The sequence below is a fragment of the Lepisma saccharinum genome, chromosome 28 (assembly GCF_977018435.1).
Source record: "Lepisma saccharinum chromosome 28, izLepSacc3.1, whole genome shotgun sequence".
NCBI lineage: Eukaryota > Metazoa > Arthropoda > Insecta > Zygentoma > Lepismatidae > Lepisma > Lepisma saccharinum.
Window position 1 is genome coordinate 25,029,919 of NC_139256.1, and position 23,060 is coordinate 25,052,978.

At 37.7% G+C, this 23,060-nt stretch overlaps 1 long non-coding RNA gene across 1 annotated transcript; it reads left to right on the forward strand.

Moving 5' to 3' along the window:
• Nucleotides 1-2,193: 2,193 nt before the first annotated feature.
• LOC145980753 (uncharacterized) lies at nt 2,194-22,689 on the forward strand. The gene is made up of 6 exons (XR_014440882.1): nt 2,194-2,332; nt 4,055-4,166; nt 16,040-16,157; nt 17,172-17,275; nt 17,496-17,616; nt 21,899-22,689. It is a non-coding gene; the product is annotated as an uncharacterized LOC145980753 (long non-coding RNA).
• Nucleotides 22,690-23,060: the final 371 nt, after the last annotated feature.

The following is a 23,060-nucleotide window of genomic DNA, read 5'->3' on the forward strand; positions in this document are numbered from 1 at the left end:
ACCGTGTGGGTGGCGTCAATGTGGTTCCCCCTTGGCCTGATAAAGATTGGTCATCGCCAATTTCAAATTCCATGCCGCAGTGGCCTTGTACTGAGGGTGTTAAGTGACTTATTGAGCCACCCTGTATATACGAGTATATAGAAGATAGAAGATTTCATACATAACACTGCATTTAGAAAAAAAATAAATAAAAAAGAAATCACATGCTATTTGGTTTGCGTCTGTCTTGTCCTCCCGTATCTCCTACACATTCACTTTGCCCCTCTCCCCCCCCACAGAAAGAACACCAATGAATCTAACGGTGCTTCGTTAGTGCTCCAAACTAGTGTTAATAGTTTCGTTATTGCTTCATTAGAACAAGAGTAATTACAAAGAAACTGTTAGGGGCTAAGTTCAAGTTCCCCCCACATAAATTCAACGCGCGTATTTATATCCTCATTGTATTCTAGAATGTTCCGCAGAAAAACGTTTCGTTAATATTGCCAGTAATTCGATTCCACTTCCTATTCAAAAACGTTCCCTTTATCGCTTACTAGAGAATAATTAATGAATGCAACGAATCGTCCTACTTGTGGCGCTATCTTCGACAATGCTTTGTTGTGCGGCTTCCATATGCTGATGCTGACAAATCTTTAAACAATGCTCACACTCGCAACAGCACCAAAAACACAACAAAAGTTTACGTGTAACATTATGAATAACAAGGTTATAGAGCATTCTTCGTCCTGCCTAGATAATTATTTCTGCCCTTAAATTATCATCACATTATTTTATTTCACACACACGAAAACCTAATTTTATTTAGTGCAAACCAAAAAAAATCAGGAGCTCGAGCCTCCTGACCCCTCCTCCTTGGATATTATGCAGATAAGAAGACAAGAACCTAATTTTATCTAGTGCAACCTCGAAAAATTTCGGGGGATCAGCCTCCTCGAGCTCCCTATGGATACGTGCATGGTATATAATAACAAAGGTTTACAACCAATAAGCTCACACACACACAAAAGGCTGACTGAGTGTTGTGTCGAACTGGCACTCCTGTACATTTCTTTTTTTAATTTGTACCCAATTGAATTCGCCCCTTCCAACTGTAACTTCTGGCTCCACCACTGGACGCATTGGTTCGGATCCCATTATCCTCTTGCACTTCGAGCATAAATTGTAGTTGAAATCCAAAAGTCTCGCAAGGAAATTAATTAACATGTTTGTTTCAATCTTCATGTTTTGCATTTCCTTCGCGATCCGCTACAAATTTCACCCTACAGTGGCGTAGCAACATATCGCGAGGTCCTGGGCGAGATTAGAATGCGAGGCCCCCATACGTTCTTTAAATTTGAAATCTCAATGTGAATCAATACAAAATCTTCAGTGATACGTCAGCAAATTATCATATTTAAATAATAATAATGATAATTTACTGACGAAAATTATATTTAATAATTTCACTCACCCTAAACATCTATCTCTTTCTGTTTTCAGAGAACTGAAATCTGAAGCTGTAGGAAGAAAGGAAGAACTGCTAATAATCCATGCCCTCCTTGAGTCAAAAACAACGCAAGCATTTAAATCTCTCACACTTGCTTCGTGACAGTTAGAGGTGCTTCATTGTTAACACATTAAAATTTTTGCGTAAAAGTTTCACATGAGAAATACGACAAATATTTTTAATTTTGCCTTGTCCCTTAGGCATAGGGCCCGCTCGCCTGTATGTTACGCCCCTGGTTTAACGTATTCATTTAAATTATAACGTATAACTAGAATTTAAAGCCAGATAAAAAACAGAATGTTTTAATTTCAATGCCCTAAAAGAATATTCTTTACCATATTCTCCTCACTTCTATTTTGCATCAACCCCATAGGACGCAAGGCTTCGGGCTGTGGCCCACCCCTTGCTGCGCCACTGACTCTGCATAAGAGTCAGTTTTAGTATCTAATTAAAATCTCGTCTGAATGAATGTAATTATAGTTTACAGCAGAGGATTATTTTCCTGGAGCCTGGAAAACGAAAACTGAAATCTTCCAGCTGTACTCCAGCCACAGCACCAGCTGCTCTTTGCATTTGCTGCGCAGTCTTTGCTTATCTTGGAGGTGACGTAACTTCTACAGGATCGGTCGACCAATCGGTGAGTAGAAATATATCTCCTTTGCACAGACCTGGCCTGCTGCGCACCACGTGATCACGTTCATGTTTGAAATTTAGCCTTAGCTGTCACTGTCAGCTGGGAAGGATTATGGCTAGCAAGAACGACAAAGCACCAAAGTTTAATGGTTACTTTGCCAAACTGAGCAGTCGGAACACTTCAACAAGCACGTAACGTGGAAACTACACATGGTAATTATTCAATTTGTAAATATAATTACACTAAAATGTCGAACATGTTTGGTATGTTTCTGTTGCTGTAAATTCAAACGCGTGGTAAAATTTCAGTAACCACCAAACGTCTCTAATTCCCTTATTTTTCACATTGATACTTACGTATTCTGCATTCCTAAGGATTCTTCCACGCAAATAATCTCAATTTTAGACATATCGAGTATTTTTTTGGTTCGCTTTCGCTTGCGTTACACGCGATATGGCGCGGAGAAATCTTTACTAGCGTTGTCCATGATCAGTGGTTATGCAGTGTTGCAACCTTCTTCATAGAAAAATACCTACTTTCGTGTTACTGATTTTGTATTTCTTTCCAGGTTCGAAAAATGCACGAACCATGCACGGATAGCCCCACGAACCATTCACGGATAGTCCCACGAACCATGCACGGATAGCCCCACGAACGGTCTCGCTGCAGAACATGGGCTGCTTTTTTCCTCTAAATAGACTAACAAAATTTATATCCCCTGAAAGTACGTACCTTCTACTTCCATTTTCCGGTGTTCCTTTTACGATTACTATTATTGCACGTAAAAAGTGTTTTTCATGCTACTAAAAGCAATGCATTTCTCCATTTGTTCGCGTCCATATTGTTTACACGCTCAAGTGTTGTGCGATACGTGAGACCCTTTGTTTCGCGGCATTCGAGTTGATTTCTCGCTCCGGATTCCACACACAGACAGTTTCTTTCATTATTTCAGATGAGGAATGCCTACAAGGTTAGATTAGGCCTGTTAGGTTAGGTTTCATTAGCATAAATACAGTGACTAATTATTATTTAGGCTAAGTGAACTAAATCTAGCTACCTAACAACATAGGCATTTTTTGCTTTCACTAGATTTGTGCAGAAATGTGCCTTTTCCTTCATTGCTACGATTTCAATACCGCCCAACCTGGCCACGTTTTTCTGTTTTTTTTTTAAAGAAATTTTTTTTTTCGCACATTAGAACTTACTTTTCCCGATTACTAACCACAAAACGTTACCAAAAAATTATGAACCGCGTTCCTCCTAAGCAGCCCATATTCTGCAGTCTTACCGGCAAACATAGTTAAAATTGTTTTTTTAAATTAGAAAAATTTAAGATAATTTATTTCAATATAACATATAATCTGGGTTTTTGGACATTCCAATTCCTTCACAATTCCATGGTGAATTTCAAATTCTACTGGATCTTCAAAGCCGTGCAATTTCACCACGCATCCTGTGCACGTCATATTGTCGCAAGTTCGTAATGAGAAATGAACAGTAACGCACATTTATTTATGTTCTACAACTGTTACACAGTTACAAAACCGCATATTTGGAAACTGATCAGTTGTTACGTCATGAAACACATGCAAAAATTTGGTTCACGTAGTAGACTGACAGCAAGGGAACAGCTTTCGTGCATCGGAGTGAAATTAAAGTCTAAAATTACATGATTTACCGGCAAAAAAATTTCAGCGAGGGGAAAACACACTTCCAAGACCTTCCTAAAGTATAAATAAACTAATTTCGGTAAGTACTTTCTTTTGTAAAATTGAAGAAATAAGTTTTGCGGAAACTAAAATTTTACCAACCTTGTCACATGGTGGTGTTCCTCAATCTTAGAGAGCCAGCATGGTAAATTCTTTTTTTGAAGTCTATTCCCCGAACCCGGAAATTTTACTCAATTCTAGTGATTCTATAATTTGTCATTGTAGGTAACACTGAGGAAACACTTTGGATTTGTCCTACTCATTGGTGCAGCATCGCCTCGCTACCATGGACGACAAGGAATTAAGGAGCATTGAGGATGGCCATGTGACTTCCATTGTAAGTTATATGAACATTTCTTTTCTGTTCTTGATTTTATGTAATGCATGGTAGCAGTGGCGAAGCATCCTATGAGGCCAGGAGGCCGGGCCTACCCTCGCCATTACTCTTTTAAAGGTGTATTTACTTATTTCGGTACTAATTTACTATCCTTCGGACACATTTATTTATTTTTACAGAAGAAACTACTTACCGTAATTAGTTCCTGTAGCATTGTCGAACATCAGGAAGGTGTTTTGTGTGATTTGGGAATGTTTCAGAGCTGAAATTCATGTTGTTCGTTGAAAATTAATTCTCCGACGGAGATAGCGTTTGGCGCGTACATCTGCGTATACCATGAAGTTCGTACACCTTCATACACCATCACCTTCATACACCGTCGTGACTATCATGACGTGTCGTGATTGTGTTTTGTTGGTATCCAGTGTTTCGAACTCCCTGCGTTTGCGACGAGAGTTAGAACTGTGGATCGAGGGTTTGGAGAATGACGTGTGGTGGGTGTGTTGTAAAGTTTGTGCCGGGTGTGGACAAACCATTGGCGCTAGCCGCACGAACCATTGGCGCGTGGATAGGTTAGTAGGGCCACGCAAAGGTTTCAATAGTTAAAAAGATAGCCCCACGAACCATTGGCGCGTGGATAGGTTAGTAGGCCACGCAAAGGTTTCAATAGTGAAAAAGATAGCCCCACGAACCATTGGCGCTAGCCCCACAAACCATTGGCGCTAGCCCCACAAACCATTGGCGCGTGGATAGGTTAGTAGGCCACGCAAAGGTTTCAATAGTGAAAAAGATAGCCCCACGGACCATTGGCGCTAGCCCCAAGAACCATTGGCGCTAGCCCCACAAACCATTGGCGCATGGATAGGTTAGTAGGCCACGCAAAGGTTTCAATAGTGAAAAAGATAGCACCACGGACCATTGGCGCTAGCCCCACAAACCATTGGCGCGTGGATAGGTTAGTAGGCCACGCAAAGGTTTCAATAGTGAAAAAGATAGCCCCACGAACCATTGGCGCGTGGATAGGTTAGTAGGCCACGCAAAGGTTTCAATAGTGAAAAAGATAGCCCCACGAACCATTGGCGCTAGCCCCACAAACCATTGGCACGTGGATAGGTTAGTAGGCCACGCAAAGGTTTCAATAGTGAAAAAGATAGCCCCACGAACCATTGGCGCGTGGATAGGTTAGTAGGCCACGCAAAGGTTTCAATAGTGAAAAAGATAGCCCCACGAACCATTGGCGCTAGCCCCACGAACCATTGGCGCGTGGATAGGTTAGTAGGCCACGCAAAGGTTTCAATAGTGAAAAAGATAGCCCCACGAACCATTGGCGCTAGCCCCACAAACCATTGGCGCTAGCCCCACGAACCATTGGTGCGTGGATAGGTTAGTTGATTAGGTTGGGATACATAGTTAAAATTTGGTGTCAGAACACGAAAAATAAAGTTAAAAAGAAATAGATTTGATTAAGTTTGTCGACGGGCTTTTCTTGGGTTCCGAAGGTTGAAACACTGCATAACAATTGAAAATCGAGAAAAAACAAGGCCGATGCGTCATTCCTACGCGTTATTATTTACGAAGGTGTGCGCGCCATGTTGTGTGTGAGGCAAACGGAAAGGTAGGAGTAAGAAGTAGTCGTAAGGTGAAAAATTGCTCTTACTTTCATCAAACCAACGTCAATACACGTTCAGGAGTGTTCCGCGAAGCAGATACGTAAGTTTGAATGTCAAAAATTTGGCAAAAGAGAAGCCGGATGCGCAATTATGTAGGAAGGTGTACTCGCGATATTGTGTCTCAGGCAAGGGAAAACACCTACCAGAAAGACGTTCTGGTAATGTGAAAAATTGCAATTAATTTCATCAAAACAACGTTAATACACCTTCAGGAATGTTCCGCGAAGCAGATACGTAAGTATCAATGTCAAAAATTGACGAAACCAAAAAAATAGAGGTGTCCGAAGGATAGTAAATTTTTACCCTTATTTCGTCAAAACATATGTAATGCAATGAAAAAGTTTGGAATTTTCATTTATGATAATTACAAAAAAATTCTAACCCTGTCCAGTATACGAACTTTCCACTGAGCTGGGGCTGGGGCCTCTTCTCTTCACATTCCGTCCTACGGTCGTATATGCGGGAAGCCTAATCTTACGAGTACTGTAAATATGCTTATAACGTGCTCCTGAGGCCGTCCTCGCGGTGTTACCCACTAGCACGAACAGAATATCAGCAACACTGCATTTCCGCCAGGGTTGGAAATTTGTGGTGTACCGGCATTTTTTATAAACATTAGCCTGTGTTCGTGCAGAGAGACTTCTATTTCATTGTACATTCTCCATATTTTGTACGAAACTTAGGTTTTCCTTCCTTTCATCGACAAGTGTAAGTGAAATTGAAAATTACGGAGTACTGTAGTTCTGACTTCGTTTTCTGGTCAGAGTGCTGATGGTCTTGTCGATTCACCCAGCACCGTAGCGTAAACAGAAAGTCCAAAGAACTTATATTTGTTTTCATACCAAATTACGTAAATTAAAATGATAGTTACGCCTTATATTTACAAAGTAGTTTTACTTTCACTGGGAATAGAATAATTTATTTTTATCGTGAACAGGGATTCCCCCGCTCATTCACCCTCTGGGAAAACTTGCCTCCTGCTCACGACGCTAGAAGGGAGCTTGGCGTTTGGCTCGGAGCGCTAGGTTCGTGACGGTAGAGCTTTGTTTTTGATTGGTGTCGTGTGCAGCGATCAGATTTATGCAAGAAGTGCTGGACTGAAATGCAAGAACAATCGAGTTCTTAATTGAGTGAAGATGTAATCATCGGTAAGGTAGGACCCACTTTTGGTCTTTCATGTTTCCTTCTTATAACAATCATTTCTAAAATGTTTTCAAGTATATTTTCCTATGCAAGTAGCAGTGGCAAGTGACAGCAAAATATTTTAAAAAATTCAAAGTTGTTGAAACGTTATTTAATGCGTTAACACTGTCGTTGAATAAATATTACAAGCAGATATTTTTTTATGCAGCCGACACAAGCGAAGAGGTAGGCAGTTTCGTTTACCCTGAAGGGATAACAAGAGAAGAGGGCGGCCAAATAAAGTACAATGCAAGGGAAGACTTTTTTTGGGTTTAGGACAAAGAGGGTTATGGGGTTATTGCGCGGGCCATGTCTGTTTCACGTCCCAAACAAGGATCCTATGTTCTATTATCACATAAAGGTGTCTACTAACACAAGGGGTAGAACAAACTAGGATGCGAAGTATACACAATGAATGAGAGAGGTCACCTTTACTTATGTTTTTTCTTGAAAGCCCCGTAGTCGTCATCCTAACACGTTACGAAGCCAGGTGACCTAATTGTGGTCATGTCAATGTTTCCTGATCATCTTTAATTCATTCTCCATACATTCTCATCGTCACGATTAGCATAGATCAGAACAAATGAGACGAAAATATTCAAAATTTAAATTATGTTTATTTCCACATACAGGTGTCAGAAATTCATTTATCTAGAAAGCCAAGACTGGAATTAACTACAACCATTCCTTTAGTTGTCCTCCTCCGTAGTCGAGCGGGTTAAGGCGTTCACTCGTCTTGAGATCGTTCGCTGCGGGACGGCGTAGGTTCGAATCCGGCTCTGGTCGGAATTTATTCGGCCTACGTATAGGGCCGGTGGCAACCCACCATCGTGAGGAATTTGGGAAGCTCCGAGTGAGTGAGCGTAATCCGGTCGAGAATACCTACTATAACGGCTGGGGATACGTTGGGCTGACCCCCCGACTATTCGAATACTGGTTGCAGATCTCCACACTTAGAGGTGACGAAGGAAAGCGTGGGAGGGAGATCGGCAGTCGGTAGGTATGCCTAGGCCCTTCATGGGCTGTTGCGCAACGGATTATTCCTTTAGTTAGACAACAGATAACAATGGTGTTTTCCTTGGTGCGAGGAAGTCTTGCTACAAAAACTAAGTTGGCAGCAATAGAACATACCAAACTGACAGTCGCTGAAAGTGCGGAATTCTGTCACCTGCTCACGGCACAAACGTCAGACTGACCCGAAAATTATGGGGTTCTTCTAGCCCTTTTCACCTCAATTGCAAAATAAATAAATAAATTTAGAAAAAAGTTATGAAGAATTGACAACAGGGCTCAAGCACTATTCGTTGGATTTTCGCGATGTATCATGATTGGTAGTTCTTTCTGGAGGTGTGTGCATAAATCAGGGGTTGAAAAAATACAAACAAATAAAAAAACAGAAATGAATAAAAATCTAGAACGATGACATCTGGTGGGTGGGGGAGAACGTCTAAGACATAATTATCGTGCTGATGGCCGGTAACAACACTTTTGAAAACGTCACGCCACTGGCAAGTAAAGAAGCGGTCTGGAGAGACATTGAACCACTCTCCATGACATAGCTCCCCCTCCATTTCTTTTTACAGATTTAAGCAACATGGAAATTATCGCACTTCTGTGCCTACCCTGCTAGGAACTCTACGCTTCGCCACTGCATGGTAGTAATTCTAAAGCAGTATTGAAATTTAGTGTTCTTTCACTTCCGTACCATAGTGTTGTTTAATTTTCTTTGTGATTAAGTTTTACAGGGTTACAATTTGAACTCTAGGTATAAAGAACCTGAATTTGATATAATTATCATTATGAATTAATTGATAACTAGATAGCAGTGGCGTAGCGCAGTTCTCTGGGGCCCCTTGCAAGTAAAATATTGGGGGAGCCCTTAGCAGATATATACATATATCGAGATGATGCCAGAGTGGGACGCACATACCATAGTTAAATCACCCCTAGCCCCCTCAGCTGTACAAGAAATTAACTTTTACCCAAATATTTTTCCTTCCAATTTTGTGTTATTGACTTATACAAATATGTCAGATTAGTAGCTTCTCGAAACTAAATCAGGATGGCCTGAATCTCTGAGAATAACTGGAAGAAGAAATTGGAAATATTGGTACCAGTTAGATAAGCCGGAGACACATTTAACTTGTTTATTTCAAATAAAATTCATTTCTACTTACCTCATATGCATAGCGGAACATTTTTCAACTTTGGATCACTTTTTTCCCATGAAAAAAGCGTTATTTTTAACATTATAATTATTTATCGGTCGTTGCTAATTCGGCGGGCAAGTCTTGACTCACGTTGTCTATCGTCAGCTGATATGCAGTATCGTCAGCTGATGTGCAGTGTTTCCAAACTTATGAAGCGATAAATGCCGCCCAAACTTTTCACAAAAGGTTTTTAAGCAAAAATTGATCCACAAACCATTCACGGTAGGTTAGGTTAAGTTAGGTTAGGCAAACAGAAAATTGATTTGAAAAAAAAAAAAAAAATGCTCACACGTCATCTTGTAAAACTACCGCGTGGTTGTTACACTAACACGTACTAACCATATAATGATTGTTATTAATCCACAAACCATTCACGGAAGGTTAGGTTTGGTTAGGTTAGGCAAACAGAAAATTAAGTTGGAAAAAAAAAATCTCGCTCACACTTCATCTTGTAAAACTACCGCGTGGTTGCTGCACTGACAGGAGGTTACGTAATCGAACGCACGGAACATTTGATTCACGTAGTCGACTGTAATGGTGGCACGAGCTATCGTGCAACGGAGGTGCATGAATGACGAAAAATACCTTACTTACAGGCCAAATAAGTTGCACGATTCGAAAAAACAATTTCCGCGGCTTCAGAAAGTCCACAAGAACTCAATTCCGTAAGAACTTTCTAGTCTTTTCTCCTGTAAATTTCAAGAAATGTGTCTCCGGCTTATCTAATCGTTACCGAAATATTTTTTCTTACTTCAACGCCAGGATTCTCTTTTGGAGAAGCTTCACGCAGCCAAATAATTTGTTCATGATCCTTTGAATTGAATTGAATTGACTTTATTGCTGTGCAAGGTTCAGCTGTTGCTGGTCTGCCACCTAACCCCAAAAAGTACAGATTAAAAATAAAATAAAATTCAAGATTGCAAAGAAAATGAACAAGAAAGTACAATAAAATACAAACGGAATAAAATCTCATACAATAGAACAGATAAAAAATAAAAATTAAAATGAAATTCAGATTACAAAGAAATTGATCAAGAAAGTACAATAAAATACAATAGGAATAAAATCATATACATTGGAACAATATTGGCAGTGAATTAGATAATAAAGTAACTGAAGTCGAGAAAGTTGATAGTAAGAAAAAAAAAATTCTGGCAACTCACAGTATTTATCATTATTCATAAGTTGATTTACCCTGCTTCTGATCGTTTTTTTTGCTTGAAACATTTTAAAAAAATATCAGATTAGATATAATTGCACAGATATTCAAAAAAATACTAGGACTCTGCGATCATGTAGTGCCAAAGTTCTTCTCTTGTAACCAAGAGGTCCCAGGGTCGAAGGCCGGTGGAGGCACATAGTGGTTCGGATTCCACTTTCAATTGTATGTCCAGTCCCGATTAGCCTATCTGTGCATAAAGTGGACTTAAAAACTTAAAACAACAATTCAAACAATTAAATTTAAAAAATAATGTTTGCTGGAATTGTTTAAAGGATAGTAAACACTCCTCCTTGGGATTTAGAAGTGGATGCACCTTCAACTCCAAAACCATCCCCTGGCTGTGCCAGGCCAAGATTAAGAGTTGCTCACATTAGCCTCCTAATACTAATAATGAGTTACATACTCAAGCAAACTTATTATTTCAGTTTTGGGGTTGAACTGGACCTCTAGTGTGTCAGTGGTGGCCTAACATCATAAGGTCAATTGCAATATGCTACGAAGCAGTAGCGGCTCGTGCCTAAAATAACAGGTGAAGAAGTACATTTATAGGCAATGAAAAACAAATAGTAAGTGTCAGTGGGCCGCCCACAATTTAAAACGTCTTTTTTGTCTTCATCCGTCCATCTGGAAAATGTTGTCTGCAACAAATTACACACTAAGTCATTTATTGGGTTCGTTGTACAAACCACAGCTAAAAACATGAACACAACACACGATAGGAAACTCGAAACACACACGTGGAACAAGATCTAGCGAGAACGCAATGATTTTGCCACAACCACTGGATGCAATGTTTTCTGTCGACGAGAGAACTGCTGCACCTAGATGGCGACACCCGTTCAATTCCAACGCTAGGTGACGTCACCGTTGCCATGACAACCGGCTAAAGTCTTCCGCAACCTGGCGGCGTCTGCCCTTGGTTTGTTTATGCTACGACGAACTCTTTACGTGCGTAGCACGGAGTGGCTTATTATTTGAGTATTATCGTGTGCGTTCTGCTGGGAAATAGTTTAATTTAACAAGCAAATGAAAAATGTCAATATTAATTTGAAAATTAGGTGAAAACATCTGCACTTGTTGCACTTGGCCAGCCGCCAGTGCTACGAAGAAATCCAATTTTGAGATAGATAATAAAGTGGCGATGAGGCATTATTCACTGAAATCTGTCACTCAATGAAATGCAGATTGAAAGTACTGGGCCCCCAAAAAGGTGTTTCCACACGGGCACGATGTTTAATTTTGCTGTTAGTGGACCTCAATATCAGTATTCAAAATTTCAACGTTGCCATTTCTTTTCGATAGACCACGGAACATATATTTCTTAAATATTAATTTAACGAGAACCATTTTATTACTAGATCATCAATAGCCGTAGTATGTGTAGGAGGGAGGGACGAAGGGTGGGATGCTATCACCCAGCTAAGAAAAATTTCATAATGCATCCCCCCACAGCTAGGATAATTTGCACAAGCATCCTCCTCCACATATGCATTGTATTAAAGTTGATCCAAAATTTGAACAAGGAAGTTCGCAGCTAGGAATTTTCACTTCGAACACTGCAGATCACAGAATCGTAACAAATTGGAAAAGTAGAACTGGTTTGACAGAAATGTGCAAGAAATTTCAATATATCAGAAAATAGAACTTCACAAAATACGTAATGGTGACATTAAACTCATACACCCTGCATGACAGAAAAGGGGTTACTGGCACTTAGGGAAAAGGGATAATTATTGCCCTGGACTCCACCTTCTACTGAATTTTGGGGCCCCTTTGAAGTAAAACATAACAAGTGTGGACAATGTGGGAATTTTATCTCCTCTCTTATTTCAATATGAAAAGGCTCGGGTCCTCCTTTAAATATTTCGTGGGAAGTTACATTTTAAATATCACGTGTAACTAATGTTAGTGGTAATATATCATGAATTACAAAGTTTGATTGTTTATTCTATAGCAATAAGGCATAGACTGGGTAAGCAACTGAACACTGCTCATACTGGATTCATAATTGTAGATAATTGACACACTACACTACGTTTACGACAAACTGCATATCATATTTTCCTATCGATGCTCTTCTATGTGCAAATAAGTTCATTCTGCATTTCGGAGGGGGCCCTAATGTCAAATTACCTGGGCCCCTCTGGCTGGGACAATGCGCTGCTTATTATTGTATATACGCATATCATTAATACGTTACTGGGAACCAGATTTATGTTTCGTATACCGATTTTTTAAAAAATAAGATATACTCTCTGTTGAATTTCTGGGAGTATATAAAATTTCAAGAGCAGAGAGAGAGAACATTGCGGGGGCGGCTGCTACACCACTGGTAGGTAGAGTTTAAGTAATTGCCCCATCTGGAGAAATTTTCTTAAAGTGCCTTGGATATTTTTGAAGAGATGAGATTGATTGATTGATTGAATTGGTGTTTTAAGTCCACTTTATGCACAGTATGGTTAATTGGGACTGGACCTACAGTTTAAAGTGGGATCCGAACCACTATGTGCCTCCACCGGGTATCGAACCCGGGACCCCTTGATTACAAGGCGACAACACTACCACTGCACCATCAGGGAGGCCTTGAAGAGATGAGACTTGATGTATTTGGTGTAGAAGTAAAATTAAAAATAAGAGATTTGCGTTCAAACAAGAACGATCGAAAATAGAAAAATCAAAGAAATTAGTTTTCTTTCCAGACATGTCCTCGTGCATTATTGTATTAATTTCTCGTGAAAAAAAGTGTTTAAACTGTTTCAGAACTTTTTTAAAAAAAATCTACAACGACGTAGGTGGGTTCATTTTGTCAAAAGAGCACCAAACAGCTGCAGCTACTATCCCACTTTTCTGCAGTCGAGTAGAAAGTGTGTAAACAGCTACTCGCCATAGAAGGGTCGAGTAACTTGTCCCAGTAACTCTCCCGCTCACTCGACCAATGTAAATAAGCCTTAACGACCAAGCACAGAAAATAAAGGAGAAAGAACAAAATTGAGGTGCATTCCCACCGGTTGAGACATTTTACTTCTGTATTCAACATGAGCTGCTGCTTTGAGGTGACGATGACAGTGGCCTACTAAGAGAGATTTCACACAGTGTCGCCTGAAGATTTCACAAGTCGAACGTAGGTTTGTTCCACCTTTTGTGTTGCTATGGTGTGAAAAATGTTGCTGTTGATTGGCTCGTTCTAAACGACAGGTATCACATGTCCCTTCGGTCTGAACTGTTCCTAAGTCTTGAAGATCCAAGTCACAAGGATGGAAAATTAGGGCTTGGTTAAGATTAGGTGCGAAGGCAGGCGACAGCACCCTAAAGGATAATATCCAAACCTGCAGGAAGAATGCATCTTAAGTCTCCAATACGAAATGATAAAAACTTCTGGTGAGTTTATTTTAAAAATTGTGTCAGAGATAAACACTGGTGTGCCCAGGAATTTCGGAAGGGAGAGGGGTTGTGCATACTATTTTTGGTGGTCAGTCCTCATTTTGCCATCTTTTTCTGTCTTTGACATTCTTTTTTAAGGAATACTTGGTCAAATTGGGTATGACCCCGCCAACCCTCCCTTTGGCACGTTACTGGAGATAAATTAATAAGCATTTGATCATATTAAGAGATGAAACATTAGATGTGGTGGGAAAGGAAGGATTTTCACTGTGCATTAATTGTTTTGCGATCCAGCTGTATTCTAGGAGACTTCCATTGTTTCGTGCTGATATATGACATGACTGCGGAAGCTGTGACAGACAATTTTGAACACTTGCAAGTGCTTAGGCCTGAATATGAACAATTTGGTGGGTTTCGGCTTTTATAGGAGCTGCAAACATGGAAGGTCAAGACACATTAGAGATGTTCAACTTGAATCAGAGAAATATCAGAGAACTGTCTGCGTCCAGCTGTGTAACAGCTTCGTAAAAACACTCAGACACCATAATGTTTTGATGCCTGATGAGAAGAAATTGACAAACAAACATACTCAGGTGGTTCTGGCACACAATGTTTATGCATGGAAACAGAGGAGTCTGCTGGTAATTTTTTTTTCCGATTTCACATTCTGATAAAAATGGCAGCCTTAAACAGTGGCAACTTAGAGGATAGTTGCTCCAATATTTTTTTTTTTTTTTTGCCTCCACACTCTGGCCTCTTAATGCTAAAGCCTTGTCTACCAAGAGAAAGCACTCCCCACACTATTTCGAAACCCAATCGCCACCACTGGCCTTAAACATACAATTGTGAGGTTCTATCTATACCACTTAAAAATATAGTGTTCAGCCCCCCCCCCCTCCTCCCCAAAAGGGATTCCTGGATACGTGCCTGGTTCTTGGTGTAGGTAAATTTGCTTCTTGCATTTTATTGGTATTAGTAAATGATACTTGTGGCTATATTGTTGTAACTACAGTACATGTTATTAATTAAATTCAATTGCATTGCTTTCAAATTAGCAACATTTTGTGTAATACTCTAAAATTGAAATCATTCAGGGCCCATTATTTCTTCTTTGTTTATAGTTTATATAGCTAACAGGTTCCACAACAAATACTACTCACTTATATTTAAATGAATTGAATGCTAAGTAGTTACACTGTCATGTAATTTTCAGATATTCATTTCCTGTTTTGAGTTTATTCTTGCTTATGTGCATTGGTTACTACTTTTATCCTGATTTGTTTGGATCCTATTGGCCATGAATTTAGAATAGAATGCTTTATTGTCATTAAGCAACCTCAAGTTGCAATGGACAATGTCACAAATATATTAGTTTTATTTGTTTTATTGCGATTTCATCATGCTACAAATGCAATTTTTCTTTAGTTAGATTTAGATTTACGTCTGTTAACACATACTGCGGAGTTTTAGCGATTACTTAAGATTTTGTTCAATATATGCTTTTGTAGTTAGGTTAGCGGACCAGGTTTGGTTCTCTTAGCATTAGAATAAAGCCCCTAAATACACTCTACTAAGGTTCCAATTTACTTCTACATTCGTTCCCACTAGTCTGATACTTTCTGTCGCTTGTCAACAAAGAATACCTTGTTCATGGGAAGCATACATGCTTGCGAAAGGTAATGTTTAACTTTATTTTTTCAAGATAAATAACTTTTTCGAATCCAGACAGTGCTCATTACTTTAAGAAATGTTCAAATTTCGTGTGACAATGATTTCCAAAATTCTACGAATAGTCTTTCTGCTAGGAGAATTTGAAAAAAAACATAACAATCGGAACAGTTACCATATATTATAATACAGGATACATTGTTAGTACAAAATTTATTTGCACCATAGCTTAATAATGTAAATTGTACAGTGAGTTACGTTATATTACAAATTCTCTTCAATTTCTTCTATACTATAAATAAAATTATTTATTAGCCATTTCTTTATGCATTTACAAAAACTATTTAGAGTATTCTATAAGTTTCCAAATAAATTGTTATTAATTTTCTGTCTACCTTTGTGTTTTAAAGAATTTGTCATTTCACAATGTTAGGTAATTGGATTTTTTTATCCAATTTCAGTTATTTATGAAACTAGATCATAGATACATTGTAATGTTTATTCCAAATCTTGTTTAACAAGAGTAATTACTTTTTTCAGCAATCCATATTCTTCTCGTACCTGTGGGCAATGCAGATACGAAGAATTATTCAGAGAGACACACAGAATTCTTCACTTGAACTTCTTTGATATTTGAACAGCATGGTGTTATGGCAAGGTACTGCATATTAAATATAATCTTGACAGAATTTGTGACGTTGATTTTGATAATAAGTTGACATTTTTATACTTTCCAATAACAGTTAAGACTTAAGCAATTTGTTGACCTACTGTGACCTTTCAAATGCTGTATCTTCAGTAGAGCTTTAGTATTTGACTACCTAACTTTTTTTAAATTTTGTTTCTCACCTTTATAGTGTACAATATTATCTGTGTTCAAATTAGAACTTAAGCCCTTTTCAAATAAAAAGTAAACAAAATTAAGATGCAACAAAGCATACGTACAGATACAACTTTCTTTGCTCTTCCATAAGTTTGAAATCTGGTCAAGGCATGGATGTGTCATTGTTTATTCGATCATCCTCATATAGTGATTAACCCAAGAGCTAGAGAAGCTATGTAAAATGAATGGAAATAACAATTCTGCAATCTTAATTTTGTAAAATTCAATTTGAGAAGATAAGGGCAGAATTTGTTTTTAATGTTATCACAAGTACACATTTTTACAAATATCTTATGCAAATTTTATTTTATTTGAGGCGTAATATTGAAATTTTTTGACAACCATGTGCGGATATCTTCAGGTGCTGAAAATGTCAGTGGATTGAAGTTCAAATTACATCTACAACTTTTCAGGAGGTTCTGGTGGAAGGCTTTTTGGTGGCTTGGGCCTAGAAGTGCCAAATGCTAGGTATGGTGGTCATGGCATTTATAGATTAGTTTTGTGTGTTAGTGATCATAGTATTTTGTAAGTTTCGGGTGAAATTGCTTGCTCTATCATTTAATAACCTTGTGGTTACCATTAAAGATATAGAAACTATTTAGGATACTGGAAGAGATTTAAAGTTAGTTGAAACCTTCAGAAGGACACCACCATTGAGCCTGGTTTCAGTTCTTGGTCATGTAATTGATGTTTACATTTGTCCTAATTCTCATTTACACTTTATTGTTGTGATGATTAGCATAAAAAGAAGTTATATATGCTTGTACTAATCTTAATTTAACTTTGTAGAATAATGGAGCATTGACCCTTGATAGCAGTGATTGAAGATCCTCCTGGGAATGTCTCCCTGACTAGTATCTTGCGAGATCCTGGAGTTCAACATCTCTCCCACCGTAAGTTTTCTTAGCTTTGTGATTATAAAAGTATATCAATATGTTTATTGAAAGTTCTGAATGTCTAGTGAATTTTGCAAGTTTTGCAACAATGGTCACTCCCTGATATAAACATTGGTGGGAACTTTGTATTTATTCTTGTAGGAAATGTAATCTTATATTTATGAAAAGTAAGATGCAGAAGTAACTTACAATTACTGATTGTAGCCTTATCATGTAGGTAATGGAGCTGTGGTTATAGTAACTACCCAAGAATTTCACACCCACTGGATGTCATTGGTTGACCATCGTATCTCCTGACAACGGAACACCTTCTCGTGCTCATCAACATATCTTCCAGTGTAAGTGTTCTGACTATTCAGTTGCCATCTGTTCTCCCGACAAGTTCTTTGTGTAGATAGATTTGCTTCTCAGTTTTTACTGGTAATAGTGAACAGAACTTGTCTATGTTGTTGAAACTACATGTTATTCATTAACCCTTTACCGACTGATGGGACTTTAAAGACTCACATCATACAAAAGCTTGCCACATAACACATTTGGTTTGTCTTGGCGGGATTTGTGTGTCCCTGTTAGTTATGTGTAGTGTTTACTACTCAACAACTAACAGCAGGCACTGCTAGATGTATATGCAAGGGAGCAGTAAGCAATTTCTTAGACCTAAGTGTTAATAACGCAGCCATATTGACCTCATAGAAGTACAGTGGTCTTAGATTTATAAGAATTAGATATTAGAATGTAAGTACCACAGAATTTTTTCTTATTCTTACCTTACATAAATATGGTTATAAAATAATTTTGGCCAAATATGATCAGAAAGTTGTTTTATGAGTAATACATCACTTCATGCAGTCCCGACAGGCTTCTGGTGTCTACTTTGCTCGAAATAATATTAATATATTTTCCGTACTTCTAAACTAGTGGCATGCCCCAGATTTTCAAAACTGATGGCATATAAACTTTTTCTTACCAGTCAGCCCTCATTTTGCCATTTTTCCTAATTTTGATGTTATTTCTTTTACGAATACTAGGCCAAATGGGGAATATGACCCCCCCCCCCAACCTCCTTGCACACCCGAATGTTCTAGATAGCTGTTGATGGGTGACTGGCAGAAAATATATTTGATGTAGAGACACCATTTGAGCACCCAAGGGGGTGTTGGTGGGATTAATAATACCCCCTCCCCCTGCCCTTTGGCCTAGCATTTTTTAAAAAGGGGAAAAATAAAGAAAAGGGCTGGCTAATGAAAAGAGTATTTAACTTACCTCCTTGCCAAAATCCAGGGCATGCCACTGTTGGGAGGTCAAGAGTGATGGCTCTTTTTATTTACTCCTTCTTGCTCATTTCTTTTAATTTATGTATTTATCTTCAGAGGTTATATTCTAAAATGTGTAACAGGTAGGGTGGAGATATTTTGCATGTAAGTGTTGAAGGGAGTATATATTTCATAACTAAGCACCATATGATATACATGATTTCTCTGTTTATACACAAAACGTAGGGACCTGTCAAGACTTTCAGATCCCATTAATTGTAATTAGTATTTTTATAATGTCAGAAACAAAATTGTTGTCAATCCTGCCAAAGGAAATCTTACCCATACAAGTAAATGTTTCAAATTGACATTTTGTTCCATAACAAAAATTCAGGTTAAGGGATAAATTGCATTGCTTTCAGTTAGCTAAATTACACATAAAAGTATTTTCTTCTAATATGAAGACGTGGTCTCCACTATTGCTTTCTTGTGTGCAATTTCAATAGTTCAAGTAATCCACAACAAATTCTACTAATTCATATGTAAACGAATTGATTTTTTTTTCAGGATCATGCAATTAACAAGATTTTTTAAATTTGTATATCAGACTGAATTTAAGAACTTACAGCTAAGCATTTACACTGTTGTGTAATATTCAAACATTCTGTTTTGTGTTTCTTGGTTAATAATTTTATCCTGACATATTTAGGTTCATGCTCTCGGTGCTTTCCAGAATTCACCAGTGTGTAGACTGGTGGACCAAAAATGTCAAATTCGTTGAAACCCGGAAAGCTTCATACTGAAACAAATGAAAGCTAGATTTGGAATGCGCACACATATTTGCCTTTTTAGGAAAAGGTCACTGATGGTGACTAAATCGCATATTTTATGAATATTATATATTTTCACTTATCGACATCTTATTTTGCATGTGCACTACAAATTTGTGATATTCTTTTGTAAATATATCAAATATTGTGAATGGGTGCTTTCCTGCATATTGCAGCAGAAGGTGGATGCATCAGCATACTTTATTTCACTTTGCATGCCAGTGAAGGAGCAGCAGTATTAAAAATGCTGACAGTTTATGACTGCATACTTTATTTGCTCCCTGTGCAAAAAAATCTGTGTAACATTATATACTATTGTGTACAGAACGAGTAAATAAATCCTAACAGTTTCAGTGCAGACGACACCATTTTGTTTCACCAGGCGCAACAGCTCTGGAGTCTGGTGTAAAATGATGCCATGGTTTAACTTGGTGAAAGCTTTGGTGCACACTTCTAAAATATGGAATGCCAAAGCATGCATCAGCGGTGCACCAGACCGTTCACTAGTGGAATCCGGAAAGCTTAGGGTTACCCGATGTTTGGTTTTTCCCGGACATGTCCTACATTTTAGCCTTATGTCCGGTGTCCGGAAGGAATTTGAAAAATATCATAAATGTCCTACATTTTGAGTGTCACATAATATTAATTAGGAAAATACGTAAGAGAAAAGAAATCATGCAAGTTACAAGTCTATGGACTGCGCTTCCAAATTCAATAGTGAAATTTATTTTGATTCAGTCATTGCACAAAAAGAGTAAAGTTTGTCCTGCTATTAAACAAACTGGAAAACTAAAGCAATTAGTGAACAAAGTTTTGGGACCACTTTCTGATAACGTCACTGTTCAATGCCTGAGCAGAATTTCTTGCCTTAGGGTTTATACTGATGGAACAAGGTGTTGCCCATTCTTATTCAATCTTCTAATATATAAAAATGGATGTATGTACGTTTGTTCCAGCATAACTCTCGAATGCCTTGAGTGATTTCAACCAAACTTGGAACACGTATCACTTGTAATCTCGAAAGAAATACTGTGGGGGTAAGACACCCATGGCACCACTAGGGGTGGGGGTGGAGGGGTGACATGTGAAAATAATCGAAAACTACCGATATTAGAGGAATAAATAGTTTTCGGGGTCGCTAAGATGAATTGTGACACTCCCAATACCGTTCAACTCAAAGTTCATTTTACACTATAGGTAGAATTCATTATTTTCCTGTCTAATAGAAGATTGGGATAAATAATCGGCTAGTATTCAATATAATTTGATTGTAAAGCAGGGGTATAGAGAACAAAGTTATTCAGGGTGTCTGCCAGTCAAGAAAGTCATGGAAGTCAAGAAAAAGTAAAGAAATTAACAAGTAGGTCAAGAAGTCAATAAAGATGCAATAAATTATTCTTGTGGTCAAGAATTTTTGCTATTGATTGGTTGATTTAGTTTATTTTACTTCACTTTTTTCTGTCCCTTTGTCTAATTGAGAAGATGAGGATGAATGGTGGTAAGATAAGATGGATGAATGGATAGTCATAAACATATAGGGACAACCGACACAAACCCCACATAAGATTATACTGGCTTTGAGTCCAGATGCCAAAGCCTCACTTGTCTGCCAAACACAGTTCAGAATGCATTAATACGAAATAGCAGATCTAATTCTCTTCTTAAATTCAGCTTCAGTTTTCATCTTAACTGGCCCTTTGGTAGGGGATTTTCATTAAATATATATTTATTTTCTTAATTACTAATTTCCAACTTTACCTAAGTAGGGGTCTAGACAAGTCCAGAAAATGTCAAGATTTCTGGATGTATTATTTTGGTAGACACCACGTTATTGAACCAAAAACTACCCAAGATGAAACTTCTGGGACCATTTTAAATTACAGTAATTGCTGAATATTTGTTTCTCAGTACAGGTCATAATTCAAATGTTGAGTACTTTCATTACCATCAGCACAACAGAATCACGAGAGTAATTACTTTTTCATAAAGTCTGTAAAATGTTTGGTATTGGTCCGTATAATTTCAAAGAGCTTGACTGTCCACTCTAACATCAATATATAGTTTGACTAAACCTGAAATTTTGTAAAAAATTGTCCCCTCTGAGAAGTACCACTTAAATCATGTAGTAAGAGGTGCATTGATTAGTATGATTGCAAGTTTTGAAATTTTGCATTTAAACATTCGTTGGGAAATAATTTTTTAAAAACTGAAAACTAATTTTTCAACTACTTTCTAATGTGTTCTATATAAATATGTATTATATATTGAGAATTTGTTGTCCTACATTTTGGGACAGCATGTCCTACATTTCCCTTACAGTGATCTGAAAGCTCCTTCTGTAATTACCTTAATTTGTTTGAACCTTGATGGTCAGATATTTTTTTCAGTTTCAAAATAAATTATTATTAATGTACTGTCTACCTTTGAGTTTTAAAGAATTGTTCACTTCAGAATCATAGATCATTGAATTTTTTTATCATGTAAATTTTAAATTGTTTAGTCCAAATATTGTGTAACAAGTGTATTTACTTTTTCAGCAGTCCATATTCTCATACCTATGGTCAATGAAGATGTAGAATTCTTCACTGGAGTTCCTTTGCTGTTGTGAAGATGGAACAGCATGGTGTTACGGCATGGTAATCGCATACCACGTATGATAATCTGAACAGACTTTTGTGACATAAATTTTGGTAATATGTTGAAATTTTTATATTTTGAATTTAGAGCTTCTGTTTCAATAACATTTAAGGCTTAAACCAGAGATTCCCAAACTTTGTTTCATGCCACCATTAGTGTTTCAATATTTTTCCACGGTGCCCAAGTCAGAATACAGGCCTATAGAATGCTTTCAATGCTTAGTTAATGTGGTTAGGTTGCTCGCATTAAGTTTTAAAATAAACACATGTCAAATTCATAAACATTTTATGTGTAAAAAGTGTTAAATAAGCACATATTTGGATAAGTTTTATTTCGGTAATGTTTGATCATTTCATGGCACCCCTGTAAGCCAACCCCAGGGTGCCACGGTCACACTTTGTGAACCACTGGCTTAGGCAATTTGTATATATGAAATAATTAGTACATATGGAATGTGTTGACCTACTGTGACCTTTTTAAAGCCATATCTTCAGTAGATTTGATCTTAGTTTTAGTATTTTTGCCAGCTTTATAGAGTATACGGTGTTATCTCTGATCAAAAATGACTTGTACACTTTTTGCATGCCAAATCACAGAATTTGCATTTTGAGGTTTATTCCTGCAGCTTTGGCTATCGAACATATTACTTTTATGAGATTTTATACTAGCACGTGAATTTTCCAGTACCTCTAGTGACAGAGTTAGATTATTTTTTTAATATATGGGAGAACTTCATGCATTCACATGATTCCCATTTAAATTTTAAGAAAGTGTTAACCATTATCACTTTGTTTAATTGTGATTCCATCATGCTTTGCATTATTTACATTGTTCGATTTCTATTTATGACTGTTAACACATACCTCAGAGATTCCCAAACTTTTTCGTTTCACAGTGCCCTTCGTGTTTCAAGATTTTTCCGTGGTACCCACACCTATTTAACCCATTAACTGCAGCGGAGCTATATATAGACTTGCTAATATTGGGCCTTTTTTGCTGAACTTCTGTATATAAATGGTATATTAAAATTAACAGTTCTTGTATTGCGGCAAGTCATTTTTA